Below are 19,778 nucleotides of genomic sequence, written 5' to 3'. Positions count from 1 at the left end.
ACAGCCCGGGTCTCCATGCACGGCTCCACGCGCTTCCACCCATTGGATGCTGAAGAGGCTGAAGCTCCGCCTCCTCCAATCACTCTACAGGCTCCTGCTGATTATTCTGCCGCCTCCACTACGTCATACTGAGCATCACACTTGCAGCTGCAGCATGAGTGAGGAGAGACAGGTACAGAACTACTGTACCACACTACATAATGGATATTGAGGGGCATAATAATTATACAGTATCGAGAGGCATACTGAGCGTTTACCATACCCCATAAAAAAATCAAAGTCAAAGTGTATACACTACGTTACCGATTGTAGCATAATGAATGTGAATTCGGGGGGAGGAAGGTTCTGGGCACCATACTAAATCAATAATCAATGTGTGAATTCAGGAGGGGGAGGGGGAGTTCTGGACACTTATTACAGTACTGTACCATAATTGAAGGGGGGAGGAAGGTTCTGGACACTACCCTAAGTATGGTACTGTATGCAGTATGCATTGGGGTTTTTTTTCTTAATTTCCTGCTCAAAATATTTTTTTTCTTAATTTCCTTCCTCAAAAACTAGGTGCGTCTTATGCTCCAGTGCATCTTATATTCCGAAAAATACAGTATATATATATATATATATATATATATATATATATATATATATATATATATAATGTTGTCTGTACCTTCACTTACTACTTAAAGCTGAGCAAGTTGGTCAAACAGGATGTCATTTAAAGGGGCACCGTAGTAACATATACAGTAGTAGAATGTAGTAAATTATTCAAGGATATTCAGGATATCCAATATAGCATTAATTATCCTATTTTCAGCATAAGGGCTGGGGCCCACTAGGAATCGCTGCTGTGCTTTGAAATCGTGCAAGTACTTTGTGCAGCTATTCCCAGCTGTACACGCTTCTGCTTTGCAGGTTTATTTTCCCTCATGTGAATAAACTTTATTATACTTACCATGTGTCTTGATGTTCGGCTTTCATCCGTAGCCCTGCTCCCAGCACAAGATGTTGTAGGAGCTTCTCTAGCTCCAATAAGATACACGCATGTGACTTCTTCTGCTAGGGGACAGGCTACAGGCAAAAGGCAGACACCCAGTGAGTATATTAAACTTTATTTTAAAAAACACACACAATCGGCCACCAAATCGTGGCAAAATCACTTTTGAAAAGCAATTAAAAAGGGATTTTGCAGTGCGTTTATACTGCTTAATGGAGCGCTCCCAAAATGCTGTAGGATCTATTTTGTGAAAAAAAAAATGTGTTCCCACAGAACAGGATTTTGTATTGGCTGGTCGTTCACAAGTTCATAAGCCAGGCGTTCGTAAGTTGGGGACTTATAATCAGATAAACCCCCAAGATACTGAAGTTTATTAGATCCCAGTCAAAACTAAAGCAGTGCTTCAGTTGGTCTACAACTGACTGCTGGAACTATGTTTACGTATTTCATATACTTCCATAGTGCTAACACTTATTCCACAAAAGAAGAAAAGAGCGCTCTGAGACTCTAAAACAACTTCAATCCGTTCCTATTAGACAGGTCTCACTTGGTATTCAAGTGGCTGGCACAGCGTATGCAGCCAAGGTGCGCCTGTGTCCCTTTTGGCCGAGCTAGGGACCGAGCTCTCCAAAATCTCGCTGTGGGTCGCGAGGCTACGGCAGCATCATTCTCCCTTCGCATCGTCAAGTATACCAGGACACCCGCGCTGCACTAGCACAAACAGTACAGCTAACGGCACCTGGACGTCACAACGGTGGCTGGCAGGGTTCAAGGGAGACCGCTGCAGAACAGCGGTATATTAGATAGGCAGGGGCAGTAAAGATAAGGTTAAAAGGTTTTATTTAAAATAGACAACGCGTTTCACTGAGGTATACAGGTTACAATGCCCATTATAAAAGATCTAATCAAGCAAACATCATTTAGAATTAGCCAATCAGCTTTGTGTGGGTGGGGAATAAACACCAAATTACCTCTAATAGAGATGAACTGGATGTATTGCCACAAATAGAAGGCAAAATGTCCCAAACTTATGCAATATGAAAGGAATTGCATAGACAGGAGTACATATAGCTAAGAAAGTATAAAAAATATAAAGGTTTGTAGAATGTAATAATTAAAGTAAAACTAAAAAGAACCCTAGTGAAAGATACCAGAAAAAAACCCTGCAGGGGTAGAAACCAAAGAAATAGAAATTCTCACCATGGTGAATGAAGAGAGGGCACCTTGAGAGATACGTGGTCTATCTACTGAGTTGTCCGTGCAATCTTGCCTATGTAGGCCGCACAACTCAGAAGTTCCAGACTAGTCTTAACAAGCATAGGTCAAATATTAGTAAGGTTGAACTAAAACATGGAGTATCCAACCACTTTCATTTTGTTCATAATAGGAACTTTGATGTTTTGAGTGCTATTATTATAGAACAAGTACACCATCAAAAATAAGTCCTTTTGGATTCTTAAGTTAGGGACCTTGAAGCCAGGGGGTTTAAATAAGTGTTTGGAAGAGATGAGCCATCTACAACCTACCATATAATGTTTACTGATCACCCTTTCTCTTCTTCCTTCCCTTCTTCTCCCCTCCCTTTTCCCCTCCAAACCTGCCCCCCCTTTCCCTCCCTCCCCCCTCCCCTTCTATTCCCCTACCCCTTTTCTCCCCTATTTACAGATAGCAATTGGTATAGTCATTCTGCTTAACTCGTTGTTCTGTGATAGTTAATTGGCATTGTGCTATAAACTTAAATAAATTGTACCAAGATGATGCAATATATTATCTCTCAAGGTGCCCTCTCTTGGTTCACCATGGTGAGAATTTCTCTTTCTTTGGTTTCCTACCCCTGCCAGATTTTTTTTTTGGTATCTCTCACTAGGGTTCTTTTTAGTTTTACTTTAATTATTACATTCTACAAACCTTTATATTTTTTATACTTTCTATTCTTAGCTACTGTATATGTACTGCTCTCTATGCAATTCCTTTTGTATTGCATAAGTTTGGGACATTTTGCCCTTCTATTTGTGGCAATACATCCAGTTCCTCTCTATTAGAGGTAATTTGGTGTTTATTCCCCACCCACACAAAGCTGATTGGCTAATTCCAAATGATGTTTACTTGATTAGATCTTAATTAATGGGCATTATAACCTGTTTTTTTTTATTAATGACTTGATAAAATGGAGAGTATACCTCAGTGAAACGTGTTGTCTATTTTAAATAAAACCTTTTAACCTTATCTTTACTGCCCCTGCCTATCTAATATACCGCTGTTCTGCAGCGGTCTCCCTTGAACCCTGCCAGCCACCGTTGTGATGTCCAGGCGCTGCTAGCTATACGATTTTTGCTAGTGCAGCGCGGGCATCCTGGTATCCTTGACGACGCTCATTCGAAGTTAGCCTGGAGAGTGATGCTGCCGTAGCCTTGCAAGATTTTGGAGAGCTTGGCCCCCAGCTCGGCCAAACGGGACACAGGAGCACCTTTGCTGTGTACGCTGTGCCAGTCACTTGAATAGGTGAGACCTGTCTAATAGAAATTGGATTGAAGTTGTTGTTTTAGAGTCTCAGAGCACCCCTCTTTTCTTCTTTTTGTATTTACTTAGTGGTCCTAATCGGGAGCAGCTTGAGCAGTAAGAGGGTGGTCTGATCGCACCTGGGGGGTAATCCCACTACCCCAACTTTTCGCTGGAACACTTATTCCACTGTACTTTACAGATAGCATTGAACAATGGTGACTCTCTCTAAAAGAGGCTCACAATTCTCTTACTCTCTTTAGAGTCAATACAATAAAAGCTGATTAATCTACGTATGTATTTTTGCATTATTAAAACAAACATAATTACAGGAAAAGTCAAGTCCTTGGCAGTTCAGTATTTGAACCTAGTACTGCAAGACACTGGACCTACTAAATGAGGAGCTTCGTGCTACTGTGGAGGTGTACATGTACTCACACATACCCAGTATAGTCATAGTTGTACATGGAGGGGAGCACGACTGTGAACAAGAGGGCCCCAGCCAGTGGGCAGTGGGCATCAGGAGGACATATTAACAAAAAAAAGTGGAACTTCAGACTAATACGCCATCCTAATACTCCATTAAATTCAAAGAACGCAAGAGTTGCAGAAGGTCCTTGGTGTTTTCTCATTGGAAAAAGAGAATAAAATCATTCACTGACTGTACAGTCCCTGAACCTGCACGCTCACGCTCGATAACATAAAATTATTCAAAAAGTTACAGGAAATGACAGCAATTGCATCCTTAATATAAGTGAGCTATTTATTAAAATGGGTCTGTTTGAAGGCAAATATTCTAAATGATTTTTTTTTAGTCTCCACTTAAATGAGGTTAATTGGCCATGTGTTATCAATTAACATACACTTGATTTATGTACCAAAGATACTGTATAGGCTACTAGACAATTACGTTCTGCCCATTCAGACCTTGGAATGTTATATGTCTGCAGGGAACTTACTAGATACTGAAATATTGTTGTAGTAGACTGGCCCATGGAATAGATGTAGAATACGGTAGTTATATAGTTGGGTTAAAAAAACACCATCCAGAAATCCAACACCAGGGAATTTTTTTTTTATTTTAATAATAGAGATGAGCTTCAGTTCTGGCTTGCCATGCTAATTTCTACTGACTTAACATTGAGCTAATCAAACCCAATAGTTTGTTATTATTTAGCTGGCAGATGGTTATTTTGCTTGATTGACCCTCTTACAAGTCTTTGGAAGCTTGCATGCAATTTGTATGGTAAGCCAGAATGGCAGCTCATCCTATTAAATAGTGTGGAAATCTCAATGTCTTAGAGCCTCTTAGTATGCCTCACTTCCTGTCTCTGAAAACCTGCAAGAGGACTTTTGTGGTTGTAATACAAACTGTGGTGGAACTGAGGAGCCAATATTCAGTGATGGGGATGAGTGAAAATTAGCTTCGCATTTTGCAAAAATGAACCGGTGTGTTATTGGGCACGCACTACAGCAGAGGGGGTTAATTCCCCTGTGTTGCTGCCTCTTGCAGCTGCGCTGTACGCCGCTCTTCATCTTCCCGACACTTCTATTGTCACGCTTGAAAGTTGGGAGAATGGAGAGCAGTGTGCAGCTGCGCCACGGCCCCTGTCCACTAACATGCCAATTCAGTTGCATTTATTCCTACTTAAGAATAATAAATACTTTATTTTTTTTTCTACTTTTCTTTACTCAAGAAAAAAAGTCTTGTTTTTTTTTTACTAGTTAAATCTGGAAAGACACTGGGGTTTTTATTCAACTGCAAAGAAAAAAAAACAAGTTTAGGCATTTAAACACTTGAACTAAATTAAAAACAAAATTCTATTGCAAGAAATATGGACACTCAACAAGCGATTACCATGCAAATACTTAATTACTTTAAATGTAATCTTGTGCATTCCATTGGCATGCTTGACAGTTGTTGTCTTCAAATTTTTCAGCAACTCATGTCACTTTTCAACAGTTTGTTGCCCTACTGTTATCTAGATGAATTATTATACAGTATGTATCTTCTTTTTATTTCTGTTTATTGTGAATAATTATAATGTAATATTGTAATCCAGTGTATGTACATATATAAATATGTACCTTTAGGCTAATTTCACACCAGGACGTTGCGTTAGAGGGGGCGTTAAGGTCGCATAACGTCCCCCTAACGCAACGCCTGGTGGTGCTGGATCTGGACGTCAGAGTGAGCCGCGTTGTGCAGCTCACTCTGGCGTCAGTGATGCCGTGATGCGCACTCTTGTGCGCATGCGGCATCACGTGGTCCCGCCGGCCAATCGCCGCACAGAGTGGCCGCTCCAGGAAGTAAACACTGCACGTCACATCGTGCAGTGCATATTAATTAGCCATGTGCCTGGCCGCTCTCCGCTCCTCCACAACATTACTGAGCATGTGCAAGCAGTCTAACGCGGCTCAGCCGCGTCTAAAGTACTGCATGCAGTACGTTGTCTTGTGACGCAGCATTACAATGTACCGCAACGTGGGCACTGTGAACAGCCCCATTGATTTTTCATTACTGTGCGGTGGGCTGTGTTACAGGCTGCTCTAACGTGCGCCTGTAACGTCCCACTGTGAAACCAGCCTTAGGCTCTCCAGAAGAGAAAAAAGCAAAAAAGATTGGGAGACCAGTCCAGTTTACCACCCAGCAGCCACTTGCCTGCAACTATGCAACAGTGCCCCTTGAGGACAAGCATTCAGTGATTTGTCTTCCTACTCGTGACGCTACATGACGGAACATGAGGGGTGCGAACAGGAAGTCATGCGATCATGGAGTCGTTGGGGGTCTTAAAGATCCGATCTGCTGTCATGGTCTTTATCAGTATGTGTCGCTAAACGTTGTTTACTTGATCGGGCACCTGTACCCACATCACAAGGTCATACGACTGCTTGTTGCCCAAAAAAATGTCGGTAGGTGAAAAAATCATCTGGGAAATAATGTGGTGGGTGGGCCTTTAGAAGGTTTTCCCAGCTGTATCAGTCCATATATTAATAATTAGCCATCTGAGTGCATCTAAGGTCTAATAATTAGCCACCCACATCTGGCAGATTCAAGTGATATTTCTGTGTATATTTCAATGCTCACTGTTGCCCATCTAGTGTTCAATTTCGGATACTCTCCCAAAAGCCCACCCCAAGGTACGTGCCTGCAACTGGATCTGACATTTCCATGTAAGAAGTTGAGTTTTGTACCTGCCTGCTTAGTGATTGCTGTGTGTGCAGCTGAATCAGGTCCCCAGTGTCCAAACCTTTTCCCAGTAACATCTAACCTTTCATAGCTTCCCCATTAATACCATTAATACATTACCATTAACCAATTGTTATTTAACACTGTATGACGCATTAGTATGAACTAAGGTCTTAAAGATATCCTTTCTCCCCTATATCCAGCACAAAGCAGTGAAAGCATTGCAGGTTTGTTACTGAAGGAAGCAGAGCCGGGACAAGGTCCTCCAGCACCCAAGGCTGAGACACCAAAGTGCGCCCACCAATCCCTCCCACCCCAGCCATCACACACTGATTGCTATTAGACTAACAGGTACCTCCCCCCCCCCCCATCACCTTAATCTCTAGTTATCTGGGCTGCAGTCACTGCCATGTATCCCCTTGTCTTATTTTTCTCTGCTTCAAACACAATAGGGGAAAGATAGCTGAGTGAGTTGTGCATCCCCTCCTACACGCGCAGTGTAGGAGCCTCTCTTGCCTCTGCCTTGGCCCAGCCCTGGTAGGAACTATGCTTGGCTCACCTGTACCTGTTTTACCACCAGCTCAAGATTTTTCAACACTCAGCTACAAATATCAGGCCTCTAGCATGAGACTCCAGCATAACTGCATTTACAGAATGAATGTAGCAGAGTTAGTTATAGAGGTCTGGAACATTTTCAGTATTTTTTTAAAAAGCAGTTTGTAGTATACCACACTTTGGTGGTTATTTCTTTGTTGCTGGGAAATGATTCTTAAGAGACACGTAGAAAATTTGTGGTTGTTTGAATGCCCCTATTTCTGCTCCGTGCATTAACAACACAAGTATCTGGATTTAATTCAATGTATGTGAATAAGACAGACTAAACAAGCATTGTAGTAAAATAAATCCAAATGCCGAACTTGATTTTTGTAAAGCAACCCTGTACTTTACTTTTAACCATTTGTTTACTAACAATGATCTGCAGTTATCTATAGTAAAATGAAATATTAATATGCATCTTAGTGACAAAGCCTTTGGGAAATCTGGCTTGGTCTTACACCGTGCAAATTAAAGTATGAGTTGCTGTATAATCGGTCACTCGAATATACCCCCAGGAAGGAAAAGAAATGACAGGTTTACATATTTTCCACTGAACTGCAAAATGCTGCTGAGAATACATTATATTCTCCCCACAGATGTCTGTGATGTCTTTATTAAGCCACAAAGAGGCTTCTCACTGATGGCTCAGCATGAGTCCATCTTGTAAAACAATTTAAAATGTGAAAATTATACATCAGATATTCGCTTCTTTAAGTATGTGAGAGAGTGAAATGGTAACATCATAAAAACGTCATCTTTTTATTATGTAACCATTAAAGAAGACAACAACCTATTTAAAGGGAACATCATTTAGTCCTTTTTTATATTTTGTCAGCAAAATGTAAAGTATTTGTGTTCTATTTTTCCAAATGCAATCTGCTTTATTCACCGTCATCTGAATTCAGTTTCTTGAAGGTTAAAGGGAACCTAAACTGAGAAGTATATGGATTTTTCCTTTTAATATAATACCAGTTTCCTGACTCTCCTGCTGATCCTGTGTCATACTTTTAGCCACAGCCCCTCAACAAGCATGCAGATCAGGTGCTCTGACTGAAGTCAGTCTGGATTAGCTCCATGCTTGTTTCAGGTGTGTGATTTACACACTATTGCAGTTAAAGAGATCAGTAGGACTGCCAGGCAACTGGTATTGTTTAAAAGGAAACATCCATATAATTCTCAGTTAAGGGTCCCTTTAAGACCAAATGCAATTCAAATGCAAGTGAAACACTACTCTAATGCAGCTAATGTGCAAATTCAAAGACAAACAATATTCAAACACTACTGCACACATACCTTTACTAGAGCTGGCTCGAACCTCAGATTTTGGGATCGCGAACTTCCGCAAAAGTTTGCAAACCGGCGAACTCGGCGAACTGCAATAAACTTCAATGGACAGGCAAACTTGAAAAACTACAAACACTGTTTCTGGCCACAAAAATGATGGAAAAGATGTTTCAAGGGGTCTAACACCTGGAGGGGGGCATGGCGGAGTGGGATACATGGCAAAAGGCCCGGGGAAAATTACGGATTTGACGCAGAGCCTGGTTATAATCCCTAAAGGACAGAAATCACATTGCATTCCTAAATTGGAGGCATAAAGTGCTTGAAAACATCTTGCGTGTGTGCTATACATGGATCAGCAGGTAGTGTAAGTAGTGTACTGCTTCACACTGACAGACCAAACTCACTGTGTAACGTACCGCAAACAGCTGTTAGTGTAGTGATGGCTGTGCTGGACAGTGGACTGGTGTGCACAATGGCGAGAGTGCAGACGACGGCGGTTTTCAAGCCCATATGCTCGGGCTGAGGTAGCTCAATGACAGAACAACAGTGACTGTCCAGCTGATCGAATTTGGTCTGTCCGCAATGAAGCAATGACCCTATAATCTTGGGTGTGCCCCCCAACACACTCATATAGGTCATTGCTTCATTGTGATATGCAAGCCCCTTCACCGCAGCAAGGTAACAATCACGAAGGGGAATTGACACTTGTACATGCCTTTTTGTTTTGTTGTTGCAGTCGCAGTGCAGCCAGAAAAATTAGGCAGGCATGTACACACACCAGAAAAAACATTATTCTTTTTGTTAGCGGCTGCTGCTAGCAGCAAAAATTCAGGAATCCACCTGGAGTCCTGGACCCTGTTGCTGTGTGGGGACTGACTTAGTCTTGGGGCAGGCAGCAGCTGCCAGCAGGCAAGCAGAGATGCTGTGTGGGGACTGACTTAGTCTTCGGGCAGGCAGTCACACGGCGTGCAGGCAGAGTTGCTGTGTGTGGTGACTGACTTGGTCTTCGAGCAGGCAGTCACATGGCGTGCAGGCAGAGACGCTGTGTGTGGGGACTGACTTAGTCTTTGGGCAGGCAGTAGTCCTCCCGGGATTCATGCCTCATTCATTTTGATAAAGGTGAGGTAATGAACACTTTTTTGACCTAGGGGACTTCTCTTCTCACTAACAATGCCTCCACCTGCGCTGAAGGTCCTTTCTGACAGGACACTTGAGGCAGGGCAAGCCAGAAGTTGGATGGCAAATTGTGACAGCTCTGGCCACAGGTCAAGCCTGCACACCCAGTAGTCCAGGAGTTCATCGCTGCTCAGACTTTCGATGGTTCTTTCTCTACCATTGTTAAAGCTTACATCTATTTTTTAAATTACTTTTTCTGCTGTCTGTGCAGTTCCGTCAACGAGAGTCTGTTATGGAGGGCAAGTCTGCCATTCATTCAACTGTGTGATAAACTTTCCATGGTACTTTCTCAGTACCATGGTGACCACGGGTAACGGGACGGGAATCAGGGTTTTATTCCGGTCCGGAGTGGAAGCCTGAGAAACGGCTACCACCACACATCCAAGGAAGGCGCAGGCACAGCACGCAAGTCCCAACTCAGGGAGGTAGTGACGAAAAATAACAATACTGGAGGACTCTTTCGAGGCCCTGCTTTATAATGACGAGACGAATACTCTTGAAATGCTTTAATGAGAATCTGTTATGGAGGGCAAGTCTGCCATCCATTCAAGTGAAAGGTATGCACTGACTGACAGGTATAATACAATGTGCAGTCACAGATGCAGTGAAAGTTATGCACTGACTAGTATAATACCATGTGCAGTCATACAGATGCAGTGAAAGGTATGCAGTGACTGGTATAATATAATGTGCAGTCACCCAGATACAGTGAAAGGTATGCACTGACTGGTATATAAGACAATGTGCAGCTACACAGATGCAGTGAAAGATATGCAGTGACTGGTATAATACAGTGTGCAGTCACTCAGATGCAGTGAAAGGTATGCACTGACTGTGCTGGGCCTGGCACAGTATAGCAAGGGCCAGCTGTGACAGACAGGGCTGTATATATGCACGGTCAGTGGCGCGCACAAAAAAAAACACATCACAAGAACATTACCTCTCAAAATAGCTTTTTTTGGTGCTTTTCAGCAACAAATATCAGCAAAGAGCAAGCTAACAAGAGCTAACTAACACTTTCCCCATCACTCCAGCAACCTCTTCCTTCTCTCACTAAGCAGGCAGCAGACAGAGTGAGAAAATGGCTGGCGCAGCAGCGTTTTTATAAGGAGGGGAGGAGGTCCAGGAGGGTGTGCAGCCTGATTAGCTGCCATGTGTCTGCTGACTGTGATGTGTGATGCAGAGGGTCAAAGTTTAGCCCAATGATGTGGTATGGGGGCGGGTCGAACTCGCTACGTGTTCGCGGTTCGCCATGAACGCAGATTGCGGTAGGTCGCCCGGGAACCGTTCGGGCCATCTCTAACCTTTACAGCAGCACTACAGGATTGTCATTCCCTACCTAGGTAGACTTGTATTAACAAGCAGATTTTGAAGTAGCGGTGGCCATTTTTTTGTTTTTATCTTAGTCATAGCTTCTGTATGTATGAATTGGTATATAATGTAAGGTTTTAACTTGCAAACCTGTCATTTTAAAACAAATTTCCAACATTGCAGTAAAATAGGGCATAAAGTCCTAAACTAGTAAAGGTGGCCATACACTTATAGATTTACAGCAGATACAGTAGTCGAATCTGAAAGGAATCTATCTGACAGGAATCTATCTGATGTGTGCCGCACACTAGGAACAGATTTCCAATAGATTTCAGAATGAAATCTATTGAAAATCTATTGAAAATTGGTCTGAATGCATTATTGGACCATTCGATCCAATGCAACTCTATGGACCATTGATCTGCTGCCAGCAACAGAACAACCTAGATTTTCCATCCTGTCAGATAGATCAAATCGATCAATAGATTGAAGGCTTAAATCGACCCGTGTATGGGCCCCTTTAGTTCAATAAGAACCTTGCTAATTAATTGTTTCCTGCCCTAGAAATGGTTGTCGTCTGACTGTTTAATCCTCTTCATTATCCAATGGCCACACGGTAAAGTCCAGTTCATGGCATTCTAAGCCAAACCCACACCCCCTACTATGGGCTACTGCAGTAGGTTGGATCATTTGGTTGCAGTGTTCCTTTCCACCGTTTAGGTCAGGGGCTAGAGCAGGCATGGGCAAACTTGGCCCTCCAGCTGTTGAGGAACTACAAGTCCCACAATGCATTGCAGGAGTCTGACAGCTACAGTCATGACTCAAAGGCAAATGCGTTGTGGGATTTGTAGTTCCTTAACAGCTGGAGGGCCACGTTTGCCCATGCCTGGGCTAGAGTAAGAGTGTGAAAGCGCTCGTGTGACTATTTTAAAGGCTAGAAATGGTTATTCTATCAAATGTGGGCTTAGAATGGTGTAATGTTCTCTCAACTGTAGCCTTTGTTTGAAGCTAGAGACCAGACAGCCCAATTTACCTGGGACACTCCCAGAGTTAGGGTCCCATCTTCCCGGAAGTTACAGAAATGTCCCAGACAGAATGGAGACCGAGACTAGTGGATAGAGAGATGGCAGAGAATAGCAAGATGTTGTACTAATAATTTTGTCATGGAATCGGCATATAAAGTACTGACACAATGGTATTTGGTGCCTTCCAGACATGCTAAACTTACCAACTTGGTGGACTCTAGGTGTTTCAGAGGGTGCAGAGGTGAGGTGCTGTGTGGCAATGCCCATGACATTTTAGACTATGGAGTTGGACCTCTAGCTTGCTGCAATCCTTCCACATTAATATCTTAAAGGACCCATTGATAGCAGTCTTCCACTGTAAAATAGAAAGCCTGTTAGAAGACCTGAATAAATTAGCTACCTTGCCATTCCTAACAACAAAAATTAGGAAAAAAAACAATCAATCAAAACAACCTTGAGGTCAAGGCCCGTAAGTCGGATTTCATGGTCAACTTACTAGTGTCCTGCATGATATGCATAAAATAATGCCTGCGCATATGGCAACCCTGGATACAACTGAAATTCTCTGGCCTAAACATTGAGACCTATACTCTTTTGGACTCTTTTGCTATTTCTTTCTTCCTTTTCTACCCCTCTCTTTTTCTCCTTCTCTCCTTTCTTGCCATGCACTTCTTCTAGGTTTAAGGGTGGGCACATTGAGAGGATGGGAGGATCCTCCCTACCCTCTCACATACAGCCCTTTCAGAACTGCAGGCTCGTGGTGCTGTTTATCATTGAGCCAAATTATCTTAAGGTAGCCATACACTGGTCGATTTGCCATCAGATCCAACCAACAGATAGATCCCGCTGTGATCGAATCTGATCAGAGAGGGATCGTATGGCTGCCTTTACTGCAAACAGATTGTGAATCGATTTCAGCATGAAACCGATCACAATCTGTGAAGCTGCCACTGCTGCCGCCGCCCCCCCCCGGCCCCCGCATACATTACCTGCTCCGGCCGGCACATGTCCCCTGGTCTCCGCTGTCTTCTTCTCCATGCTGGGTTCCTCCAGCTTCACTGAACTTCCTGCCGGGGAAGTTTAAACAGTAGAGGGCGCTCTACTGTTTAAACTTCCTGCCAGGACAGGAAGTTCAGTGAAGCTGGAGGAGCCGAGCACGGAGAAGGGACAGCTGAGACCAGGGGACACGCGCAGGGGCCGAAGCAGGTAATGTATTGCCGCTAGCGTCGGTTGTCGGGCATTCGAACGCCGCTATTGACGCACTCCTGACCCGCCCGCGATTGAGCGAAATCTTCCACACGGACGGATCAACGGGAATCGACGGGAACGATTGATTTCAGACGGAAATCGATCGTTCTGTCAGCGTTTGTGCAACGATTTCACAGCAGATTCGATCACAGTGATCGAATCTGCTGTATATCGGCGGGAAAATCGTTAGGTGTATGGGCCCCTTTACTGTTCTTGTTTTATTTATGATTACAGTGTTTGTTGTACAAGTTTAAGTGCACGAGTTAAGTTCCTACAGTACAAGAAGCTTATTATCTACTGGAGTTGCTCATGTTAACTGGCAATAGTTCTGCTCCCCTACGAGGGTTGCACTATAATGTCCTTTTTAAGTGTTTACGATTGTACCACTGTTTATTCTTGCTAATATGTTCAATTAACATTTTGGAACCAAAAATGTCCCAGCCAATGTCCCGGCCTGTTGTCGACAGCGTTATAAAATGTCCTGGCTAGGGCCGGACCGAGCTACTAAAGGGCCAGGGGATCTTCTGGTGAGCCCCACTCTGTGGCTGCACAATTAAATACCTACCTTCCTGGCTCCCGTTTGCCTTATTGCTCGCCTTCCTGCAGAACACAAATCTGCCCCCTCCATGTGCGGTAATAGCTGCAGGAATGGACGTCCATTGTAGCTCCACTCCCCACAGTGCCATTGGGATTGATGGGGTGAGGTGGAGTGCATGTAGAGGTTCCAGCATGCTGCCTATGTGTGAGATATCACTGACATCTATAAAAGAATGCAGCAGCAGATCCCAGACCTAAGAGCCAGGGCCAGGACAGGGAGGTTTCAAAAATTGTGGTTCGTGGAAGCAGAATGAACCAAAAGGTGAGGGTAAGGCTCAGTTGCTGATTGCACTGCAGCAGTGACTGTTGGACTGAGTGACGGGCGGGCGGCAAGGTGCACTGAAGTACTCTATACCCATTTCACCTGTGGGGATGAGCATCTGGGGGTGCATGGGTGACAAGGCATTAGTGCGGCTTAACTTTTTTCAGTGCACCTTCTGTTGATAAATGTAAATTTTCACTACCGATCGTTAAATACATTATCTGTCATTTAACCACATTTAAAACAAAAACAAAAACTTTTTTTTCCTATCGTAACTTTGAAATCGATTTTCTCAAAAATTCCAGTTTTTTTTTAAAAGGTTTTTGATCCCTTTGTTCCCTCTTTTCTCCTTAACGACTCCCGGACCTTGATAATTGAAATCTACACCCTGTTTTAAACCTGTTCCTCCTGCCAGGGCATAGATTTCAAACATCCCGCCGCATGCTGCCACTGCTACCGCCGATTGCATCACACTCTCCCCGTCGCAGATCACTGCCCTGCCGTCTATATGATGGCAAGAGCTGATTTCATTGCCTCCAGATCCCTGTCATCACTGTAAGCCAATCCTGTTGTGGCTGGTGGTGGTGACAGGTATGTGCGGAGAATTATTGGGAGGTGCTGTTCTTTGGTACTAGTCAGGCTCGGGATGGAAAGCTGCAGAACAGGATCGTAATCCTGTGCCTGAGTGAGTTTCATGCAGGAGCTGCCGCAGACTTCTCTGTAGTATGTTTTTCTTCTTGTTTTTAGGGTCTAAAAGCTTGTGAAAAAATGTTATGGCTTTTAGACCTTAAATCTGTAATTAATCATAACACCAGGGAGGTTAAGGGGGTAGAGACTTCTGGTATGGAAGTGGTTAACATACCTAGCAAATTGTGGTGATTCTATGGTGAATGGGGATTCTAGCATGTATGGGGGCTTTGCTATTAACCACTAAAGTTGGCTGTAGTCTTTAATTTTTAACCCCCTTGCCGTTCCAATTATTGCGGCAAGGGGGCAGCGCAGCACTTTTTTTTAAATTTGTTTATCTTTTAAATCATGTAGCTAGCCTAGCACTAGCTACATGATAGCCGCTGAACAGCGGCATCCCTCCACCCACTCCGATCGCCTCCGGCGATCTGCACAAGCAGAAAATCCCGTTCAGAACGGGATTTCCTGCATGGCTTCCCCCATCGCCATGGCGATGATCGCGATGACGTCACAGACGTCATGGACGTCGGGACGTCGGGACGTCAGAGGGAGTCCCGATTCACCCCTCATCGCTGCCTGGCACTGATTGGCCAGGCTGCGCAAGGGGTCTGGGGGGGGCGGCGCGGCGCGAAGGGTAGCGGCGAATCGACGGCGAGTGGCGACGATCGAGTTATGCACGCAGCTAGCAAAGTGCTAGCTGCGTGCAATTAAAAAAAATTGTAAAAATCGTCCCAGCGGGCCTGAGTAATCCTCCTGCGCAGGTTACCCCGAGCTCAGCTCGGGATAACCGGCAAGGAGGTTAATTAAATGCGCAAAGGCAAAAATTAGCATAAATGTACACCATTATCGTGAAAAAGGTCCAATTCGCTGTGAGCTCGAGCATAATAATTTTTCCATGCTCATCACTATTCACTTCAATGTTTTTAGCAAATTGTAAGTGATTAAACACTGTGTAGTATATAGTTAGCTTTAGCAATGTCAGTAAAACTGAACCTGATAGAAGAGGCGAGGGAGAGAGCGCTCCGATGGTGCATTACCTTTTAAAAACAATAAATCACTGTAAAATTGCACTTACTCTTATGTGCTATGATGTGCGCCCACAAACTCCTTAAGCTGACTCGACCTGGCCAGGGTCGGCAGGATGAAAATCAAGGGGAGAATGTCTCTCTGGCAGGGAGCGGTGCGTACGATGCCGCCTGACGTCACTACCGGTTTCGGCGTATGATCACGCCTTCGTCTGGTGAAGACCATGCAGTACAGAATAAACAATGTCTATGTTCTATACACCACTTTTTGAAAACTTAAGTAAATAACCTTCCCTTCTATGTGGATTATATTTTCTATAAAATAAAGCTGTAATTTAGTTAGCATTATAACTGGAACCCTGTACTTGTTTACACTTTGAGTTGTCTTAAAAAATACATTGTTTTTGTTGTTATGATAACACTCTATAGACGCTGTACAGAAAACACTGGGGCTTTATTCCAGAGAGACGCAGCCAGAGTGATGTTTTCAATGATTTTATCTGGTTGATTGGTTAGTCTTGTACATAATCCTAAACATTAATTCCCCATGAGTGGATAGGTATCTTGATTTAACTGCCAATGCCTATGCAGCTTGTATAAATCCACATAGCTACATGTCTCTGCAAATGTTCTGATTGTGGGAATTACAGGAAGGTAATGCTTTGACATAGCAGTGAAGCCAGCTGTAATTGAGGAAAATATGCGTCAGGATAATTTCTGAGTTAGCATTTCTGCCACATTGTCAATCCTGCTGTAGTGTGGGAATGGACTGTTCCCCATGTAATGCATAGAGACGGACTTCTAGAACCTAATTAACGTGTATGTACAGTTTCACTATTTAATCTATTTTCCCACTCACATGAGAAAAATATACAGTCCACATATGTTTTATGGGTTCCAAAATCACTGTTTCCTTACTTCCACAAAGCTTAGGATACTGTTTAGGGGAGTTCTCACTCAGCACCGTCCAGTGTTTATTAAAGCAATTATGACAGTCTTTTTATTTCCTACCTATTTGATTAGTATTGCCATCTGCATGTGTCCTGACAGTAAATTCTCTACTTACAACATAAGAAGACTTTTGCACTAGTTTTGCATGAATTTCTAGAAATATCTTACTGGTAGACCAGTGCAAAACCAGTGCTAATCTGTCATAGACATAAGAAGTGATTGATACCACTTCTAAAACTCATGAAAAGCTGCCACACTGGTGGATTGCACTGTCAGTTTATATTGTATGTGTTATTTTATTCCACACATAACTGAATTAAAGTTCTCTTTTGCAGATAGTAACTATACTGTGTGGTATTTATTTTTTATGAGGCAGGAGTATCCGGGTAGATTGACATCATTCCTCTCAGATTTTCCTCTCAGACAGTATTGATAAAGCTGGCCCTATTGCAGGGGTTGATGTACAAGGGGGCTATATAAATACAGTCAAAGGGATATCAGTTAAAGATTATTCAGTGCCTCAATGACTTAATTCATTTGGAAAATATTTATTTAGAAATTCTAAATAGAATGTTGCACGTGATACACTGAAACATGTATTGCCCATTTCTGAAACTTGAATAAGGCAAGTGGCAACTGCTGAAGTAGCATGGAGTATATTAATACTGATAATTATATACATCTTGAATTAAAAAAACTCTGTCAGCAAAACAGTATTTTTTTTACTACCACAATATATATTTATTTCACAATATATATTTTTAATTGGCCCTCTGATTTGGTGACTGCATGGGCTGGGACTGATTTGAGCACGTTAACATAGGAATGAATGTGGCATTGGTTCCTGCTGCTTAGAAGCAGTGCGGAAAAATAATGGAACAAGGTGGGATGACCCATGTGACCCAAGATTACATGAATCTACCCCAAAACTCAGATCCTCATACAAAATCTACCCCAAAACTGAGATCCTTATACAAAATCTGGACAGGCCAGCTGTTCACATTGTCGCAACCCCCCCCCCCCCCTTCCCCGGAAAAAGACTATACAGAGTTATGATAAAGTAAGAATTCCCACACCCCACTCTAAAATACCTCGACCCATTATGTTTCAAGCATTCATGCCTCACAACAGTGATATTAGTTTTGTTTTTTTTATTTTAAAGAGTTGCTACATCAACTACAAACTTTTTATGGTAAATTGAAAATAACATTAAACTTCTGCCTGCTCACATGCAGGGCTGGATTATCCATAATGCAACCAAGACAATTGTCTCAGGTTCCGCACTTCAGGATTCAGCAATGCATCTCCCCACTTCAGCCACATAGTGTCCTGTTTCCACGACTCTGGTGGTGTCTGTCATCATATGACCTGCCAGCATGTACCAATGGGGCTATGTGTTGAGAGTTTGAACCACAGAGATGAGACACTAAGTGGCTGAAGTGAGGTTATGCGTTGCTGGACCCTGGAGAGGTGAGGCACTGCTTGCAACTCCACATGGGGCGAGGGACAGCTGATACCTATACTTGAGGGAAATCTGAGGTTACTTATACTATTTGGCAACATCTGAGGTTACCTATACTGTTGGGACACCTCAGGCTACCTGTGCTGGGGGGGGAACCCTCAGGCTACCTATATGGGGAGGGCACCTGAGGTAACCTATATGGGGGAACACATCAAGCTACCTATACTGAGGAAAACATCAGGCTATCTAAATTAGGGGAACCCTCAGGTTACTAAAATTTTACTACAACTAAACCTAATCCTACTCTAACACAGACATGGTATTGTCCGTTTGATTCACAAATACTTGCATGCAGGTTGCACAGTGTTTGGTGAAGGTGTGTTGCTGTAAAGTTCATCTGCAGAGACACCCACTTGCAAGTTAAAGTCCAGATGCTCAGTCATTTAAACTTAGGGATTTTGTTTTTCCAAATTAAAAAACTGTAATTAGATTGTGCAGCATAGGCCAAATCCTTGAATGCAAACCTTAAATCCCCAATTTTTAAACAAATTTTACGTTTTATCTAAATTGCTGAAAAGAGGTAAAGAACAAAATTCCATAGATGTCTGTGCTATATCTTATAGACTGGATACAATAGTGTTTTAAAGAGAAAAGGACTTTTACAATAAATGGTGGTGAAATTAAGTGTCCAGTTGCCGTCAGTGGAGTGCATCAGACTGATATCTGCCTGTTGTGCTTACTAATATTCCCAATTCCATCCAGAAATTAGATCCCGTTTGGATATCCTCACGGTTCATTTTTGGTTGTAAATATTACACCTTTTTGTCAAAATAGCAATACTAGAAAGGTAACATGCCTTTTAGTGTATAAGTATGTAAAGTCAATGCTGTTCACTGTGAACCCTTCAATAAATGTAAAGTTTCATGCTGACTAAAATATATATTCATCAGCCATTGTGTAGTTCTGGGCACATTATAGCATTTTCCCTGTGCTGTTATTAAATCCTATCCTAATGAACTGTGTAATAAGTGTGGAATATAATCATTTTCTCTTTTACCATACATTCCAGCCGGCAGCTACTTGGCTTTATTACAAAGTACATACCGTACAATGTTTCACTTGCCTAATCCTTGTGTGTCCAAATTGCTGACTGCATGTAATATTTAATAAGTGATGAAAAAATGCTAAATTGATCTCGTAAACAGTTATGTTGTCATGTTCAAAACAGAGTACACTGCCGACATTTTCATTGTGTCTGAGGAATGTCCGGCTCTCATCATCGCTGCTATGTCGGCCTGCGCTCAGATCCCAAATACACTGCCCTTGGGAAATGCTGTAACTGTCACCTGCTCTTAAAATGAGAATTATTTGCTCAACCAAGGATTTTTTGGGGATGGAATTTTTCTTACTCTTTTACAAAATAGCTTTGAAGTCTAATGGAATTTACTTTATGCATAAATAAAGCTG

General features: G+C 42.7%; 1 protein-coding gene and 1 long non-coding RNA gene across 20 annotated transcripts in view; one reads left to right on the top strand and one right to left on the bottom strand.

The window, feature by feature from the left end:
• Window positions 1-19,778, top strand: part of ERC2 (ELKS/RAB6-interacting/CAST family member 2) — a 1,931,514-nt gene that overhangs the window by 1,729,349 nt on the left and 182,387 nt on the right. The gene's annotated exons all lie outside the window — the stretch shown is intronic.
• LOC137532790 (uncharacterized) overlaps window positions 16,027-19,778 on the bottom strand; it is a 132,573-nt gene continuing 128,821 nt past the window's right edge. The window contains exon 3 of the long non-coding RNA XR_011024000.1: window positions 16,027-16,110. This is a non-coding gene — a long non-coding RNA (uncharacterized lncRNA). The remainder of the gene's footprint in view (window positions 16,111-19,778) is intronic.

Source organism: Hyperolius riggenbachi, chromosome 9 (assembly GCF_040937935.1).
Source record: "Hyperolius riggenbachi isolate aHypRig1 chromosome 9, aHypRig1.pri, whole genome shotgun sequence".
In the NCBI taxonomy this organism is placed as follows: Eukaryota; Metazoa; Chordata; class Amphibia; order Anura; family Hyperoliidae; genus Hyperolius; species Hyperolius riggenbachi.
This window is presented reverse-complemented; position numbering and strand designations above follow the sequence as displayed.